This window comes from Castanea sativa, chromosome 2 (genome assembly GCF_040712315.1).
Source record: "Castanea sativa cultivar Marrone di Chiusa Pesio chromosome 2, ASM4071231v1".
NCBI classification, from domain to species: domain Eukaryota; kingdom Viridiplantae; phylum Streptophyta; class Magnoliopsida; order Fagales; family Fagaceae; genus Castanea; species Castanea sativa.
The window spans coordinates 17,587,755-17,594,121 of record NC_134014.1 but is presented as its reverse complement, the minus strand read 5'-3'; the positions used below and the strand labels follow the sequence as shown (position 1 = coordinate 17,594,121).

General features: G+C 29.1%; 1 non-coding gene across 1 annotated transcript; it reads right to left on the bottom strand.

The window, feature by feature from the left end:
* Positions 1–5,495: 5,495 nt before the first annotated feature.
* On the bottom strand, positions 5,496–5,566 carry TRNAG-GCC (transfer RNA glycine (anticodon GCC)). Its single transcript has one exon. It is a non-coding gene; the product is annotated as a tRNA-Gly (tRNA).
* Positions 5,567–6,367: the final 801 nt, after the last annotated feature.

Here is a 6,367-nt window from a genome sequence, read left to right as displayed (position 1 = left end):
ATTTATTACCGGCAGAATCAACATTTGTAGAGACTTAGACCCTGGTGATTGTTAAGGCATTGTAGCTGAATTGACACCTCCTCATGCACAAAGTGCTTGGGGGTTTAGGGGGGAAAGGATTCGAGCTGCAGGATTAGTAGCATGTTGTAATTATCTCTAAAAAAAAAAAAAAAAAAAGACCCTGGTGATTGAAATGGTGAACCGCTCATATAAGAACATGTTTGGTATCTTCTAAAAGAGAACATGTTTGGAATGCATAACAAGAATTTGTTTAGCACACAGTAGTAGATCTTGTAGTTAAATAATTATTTGTGTGTTATAACTTTCAGTTATTTGGTTACATTTTTGTTATAGAAAGTAGTTATTATGTAGGAATAGTTATTCATTAAATTAAGAAATAACTATTGCTTCACCTAATAGCTATTTCTTAGTATATGTAGTCATTTTAAAAATTAATATATTTCTAAAAGTCCAAACTTTCCAAATGTAACAAATAATTTTACCAAAAAAAAAAAAAAACTAATGAATAGTAATAATTATATTATTATTAACATTTTTTTCCAATAATAAATATTATTACCCCTTGGTAATCTTCATTTAGTATATTAAACATGCCCTAATATTTAAATTACTAATGCAATGATTAGTAGCATAGTACTTTTCTCCTTCTAGAGATTGAAATTTTGGGTTTAGATTTTTATGTGAGTTCAAAACTATTTGGTTTGGATTATTAAAACATTATAATATTTATTTAAGGACAAAATTTAGGTATAATACTTTAGGTGTTGTTCCTTAGGTTCCCCACTTAAGATTGAGTTATGTGACTACTTAACAAAAAAATACACTTCCATCCTATGACGAAAAATCCATATGTCAGAATCTTAAGAGATGAACCTAAAGAACAGCATCTAACTACTGTACCTAAGTCTTGCCATTCATTTAATATACCAAATGTGTCCTAACATTTGAATTACTGATGCAATGATTAGTAGCATGGTACTCCTCTCCCTCTAGAGATAGAGAATTTGGGTCTGTATTATTATGAGAATTAAAAATTGTGGGGTTAAGAATTTGTCTAAAGGTTTCTACAACCAATTAGGTAACATTACTTAGGATCCATTTGATTGGTTGGGTGGAAAAGTGAGAGAATAGAAAATGTGAAAATGATGGAAAAGTGAAAGAATAAAAAATATCTTAGTTTTCACTCATAGTGTTTAGTTGGGATGGTAGAAAAGTAGAATTATTAAAAACTAATTTATTTGGTTGAGAAGAAAAATGAGAGAATATACTTTTATTATATAAAAAAGGTATATGAATGAGCACTTCATTCAAAAAATAAATTTAAAAAAGATATATAAACACAATAACTCAAAACAAATGAGAAAAAAATAAGGGATGAACAAAAAAAGAAAAAGAAAAGAAAGCATGAAACGTAGTAGAAGTGCATAACTATAGAAGAATTAGACGAAAATGAAAATGGAAAAAAAAAATAGCGAAGAAATGTTGTTAGGATATTTTTGTCCAAAGCTTTTGTTCTCCTTTTCTCTCATATTTTATCCCCAATTTGGGGAAATTGTTTTTGGTGGGCCCGAAGAGAAAACTCTTGGGCCCTACCAAAATTTCTCTCATTTTCCTCCCTCAAACAAACACCCACTCCTACCATTTTCTCCCTACTTTTCTCTCTCTCATTTTCCACCACCCCCCCCCCCTCCCCGCGATTGAGTCACATTAGAGAGTTTTCTTACTTTTGACTAGGAAAATGGTGCTTTACATTCTTGTTCTAAGAATAAGTTTCAATGCAAGTGGTTGATACTTGATTTTTATTTTTTAGATAGTATTTCAAACTTATGGTGTCTGCTTCATAATGATTGCTTTTTATCATTATTGGTATGAATAGAGGATTGAATTTCAAATCTCTTAATCAATGACAGGAGACTTTACTAATTAAATTGACCTCTAGTTATAATCCATATTGTTGCCCTAGCGTTACACTATAAAATCTATATGGAGAAAATGGGTTTTTACAGTTTCTTTTTAAAATATCCAGCAAAATACCCCATGTCTGAAACTAATTAGGGAAATACCCCTGTTTTGAAACTTGATTTTCTAAAAATCGAATTTTAAATGTATAACTCGATTTTTGAAACATCAAGTTATAGCGAACGTGGACTTCGAAATTTTTTTTTTCTTGGAACTTGAGTTCCATGAACTCGATTTCCATGTAAAGTACTTGAGTTTCACTTGAATTTTTTCAAGAAACCTGAGTTCCATTAACTCGAGTACTTCACAAGGAACTCGAGTTCCAGAATTTTTTTTTTAAAATTTTCAGTTTGCTATAACTCGATTGTCCAAAAATCGAGTTTCAAAAAGGGGGCATTTTCCTAAATAGTTTCAGATATGGGGCATTTTGCTAGATATTTTTTTCTAAAAAAAAGGCAAAAGCCCATTTTCTCCAAATCTATATATACGGAAATTTCTTAGTTTTCAATTTGAGACTATACGTCTTCTGTGTTTTTTATTTTTAGTTGAGGCTATACACTATAGTGATTGTAAAGGTTTTGTAAATAATAAATAATTATGTATTATATATGCATAATTTTAAAATCTAGAACTGTCAAAGAATCATAAAAGGGTTTGGTAGATTAAGATTTGATTCCTAGTTGAACCAGCTGATCCGAATATGAAAACCATAGATACATGTATAAGTGATTTTTTGTGGTGCAAAATGTATGTTTTATGCATAAGTAAATGAGAATGCTCTTAAGTTTTAGTGCTAAAATCTTTTCATGAGAATCACATATAATATTCTATTACAAAAGTTTACAAAATGACTTAAAATCCTAAAGCATAATACAGTCCAATGAATATGTGATTATTTTATGAATATTTTACACTAAAATACCACACGTGGTAAAGGTTATGGATTTTCCCCCTTTTTTACTCAACAGTGACTAGAGGTGAAATAGAACTGTTGAAAAACTTAGACCCCGGTTGATTGAATTAACAAGTTTTAAACTCAAGTTGTTAATTAGATTTATTATGAATAAACCTTGTTAAAACAAACAAACATTAATATCATGTCAATATCATACGCAGCGGAAAAGTAAATAAGACAAAATATGATGACCTAGGAAAACTAATAAAACAAACTAGTTTCACAGTAAAAAACCTGAAGGGAAATCTTTTCGAAAAACAATTCACTATAGTAAAGAGAAGTTTCAGATCTAGTACAAAACCTTTGTCCCTAGACTTTACAATCCCCGTAAATGAACTCACAGTAGAAACCTTCTACCTTTTCAGAATTTCTGAATTCTTCAATATATGAATGCCACTCTTTAATGCACGGATCACAGTACGTGACTAACTCATTTGTATGAATTCTGGTACGTGACTCACCCACCAACTTGAGGAAGAAGAATGTTGGCTGCAAATTTCTTCACTTCTTCAACAATGAAAAACAAGAAGCACTTGGTTACAAAACCTTAAGGTGCAAAGACGCAGTAGCTTCTTTCAAAGAGAATAAGGCATCGATCACTTTTTGCATGTGTTCTCCTTGTATTATCTTATATGAAGGCCTTTAAAATAAGTCTTATATATGTTTAGGGTTGTGAGAAAAGAAATCCTACACATACATGTCAACATGGGCCGAAAATTAGATCTAAAAATTTGAATTTTGTAATTCTTGATAGATACGGCTGTCGAGCTATTTGTTGAGCCTCAATAGATAGCTATCTGTTGAGAGCTGTCGAGCTTTAATGAATCAACACTTCTTCACTTGTTTCTTGGACAAACTTGTATGGCTTTAACACTTAAACTTGAAACCTTGTTCCTTGAAGTATTAAACACATCCTAAATATACCCAATTACAAGTAAAGTGTGTTTTGTCAAAAGATTAGTCAATTCTATATTGACATATGTTCCTAACATGATTCACATATGTCCTAACAAGAACACGTTTAAAAATTTAGGATTTTTGTGAAATTTTTTTAATAAAAAAATATATGGTTTATTCAATAAATAAATAAATTGAATTTTTTTTATAATATTATAATATAATATAATTTAACGGCTCTACGTTAGGGAGATTGTAACATGAGAAAAACAAGGAGGTGAACCTATTTCAAATATATCACATGAATTCCAATAATGCAATGCAATACAATATAGTTGGACTCTCTAAGGTTGATTGTAGAATATCATTAACATTTAGGAATCCGTATTATCAAAAGATTTCCTGCAATTAGCCCCTAAACTATAGGAGGAATCATGCAAATTTTTCTAAGCCCTCGTTTAAGAGGAGGGATTAGAATGGAAATGAATGAAAATAATAATTTTAGAATATTCTTCCCTTCTCTTATTTGGGAGTTTTAATGAAGAGAATGGAAAATTCATTCCTTTATTTGGGAGTTCAAGTGGGAGGAAATGAAATAGGTAGGGGGAACACTCATTTCTCTCTATTCCCTTAAAACCTTAAATTTTCATTCTCCTCAAAATTGGAAGGAATGGGAGGGAATGAAATTAGATTTAATGAAATTTTTACTAAAACTCCCAAAATACCCCTATATATTTAAACTCTTTGTTTTAACATAGGAGTCTAATAGTAATATTGTCATAAAATGATTTCATTCTATTCCCACTATGTTACTTCCAAACAAGATTACTAACATTCAATTCATTTTCATTCCATTATTTTAAAACATCCAATCAAGGTTAGTTCATTCGATTCCATTTCATTCGTTTCTTTTCCATGCATTTTCCTTATTTAAATACATTTTATTCCATTCTCTTATGATTATTCTATTCCATTTTATTTCATTCTCTTATGAACCCTCAAATGAAGCCTAAAACTTATGATTTGTAAAAATTATTTTTACATTAAATTCTGAATTATTTTTATAAAAAATTTCAAACAATTGTTTTTAACATTTACCACGTATGTTAAGATTTTTTTTCCCCAACAAATCCATCTCTAATGAACTGTTGAGCTTTCAACGAAAGTTTCATATAATAATGACTATTTCTAAGGTTTGTTTAGTCTGAATTGATTATAAATTTATATTTAATTTTATAAAATAACTTCTAAATAGTTTCCTTTTACTATAATTGTGTTTTCATACTTGCTTTAGAAGGCCTAAAAGCTTTGAAAATTATTAGTCTCAATATGCTCTATAAAATAGTCAAGTACCTTATATTTTGTAATGAATTGCTTTAAATTATGTAATTTCATATATGAACATGTTGTGAATAGAATTTTACTATTTGTAATATTATTTTTATTTTATATAAATATCCTTAATCTCTTATATTATCAAATATAATTTGTTGCCATTAAATATTTTGAACTCTAAATCTCTAATCTCTAATAAGACATTTGTAAGTTCACTCATAAGGTATTCAGCAAAAAAGAAGAAGAAAAAGTTCACTCATAGGGTGGTATGTGAAACATTTCTTTAAAGTTAACAAAAAGAACAACAGAATTAAAGAATATCTAATTATGCACCAGCCGGGAATCGAACCCGGGTCTGTACCGTGGCAGGGTACTATTCTACCACTAGACCACTGGTGCTAGTTGGATAATAGTATTGTAGTTATTTATATCACCACTATTTGTAGAGTTTATGTTCGGGATTTTTTAAACAATTAACTCCAGACATTTGGGCCATTTGGCAGTTACTTACAGAATTCAAAGGTCACCTTCTTGTTTTAATTGTTAAACAATAAATCTAGGTATTAAAAAAAAAAATTGTAATATTTAATGATAAGCTTATGAAAACGATATTACTTCAATTACAATTTATTACCTTACTATTTATGAAAAGAAAATTTTGTCTCATAAAGAAAAAGAAAATTGTGACAATTTTGTGTTCTACCTTCTCTCTCTCTCTCTCTCTCTTCTTTTTTTTTTTTTTTTGCATGCATCAAATTACCTTTACCTTAGAAAATTTAAAAAATAACAACGGAATTACATAACAATTCTTCAATGGCCACAATTTTTGTCCTAATTAGTTAAGTAGTTAATTATAAGTGGCGAATAATCACTTTTACATAAATATTTTTTTACACCACTCATAATCAATCATATTAAATTAAAATATCATCGACACAAAACTTGTCCTTAGATTTTCTCTTACCTTAAAGTTAGAAGTTTTTTAGTTTTTTTTAATTGGGTTGGAGCAACGTACCACGCTTTGCATATCGAATCTTTTACGACGACTATACAATTACATCTTCTCAAAAAAAATTACCGTTACTTTTGACACAACAAATTAAAGTCACTAAGATTGAGCAATCAGAACCAGTATTCTGAAAAAAAAAAAAAAAAAAAAAATATATATATATATATATATGTGAACCTATCTTTTTTTTT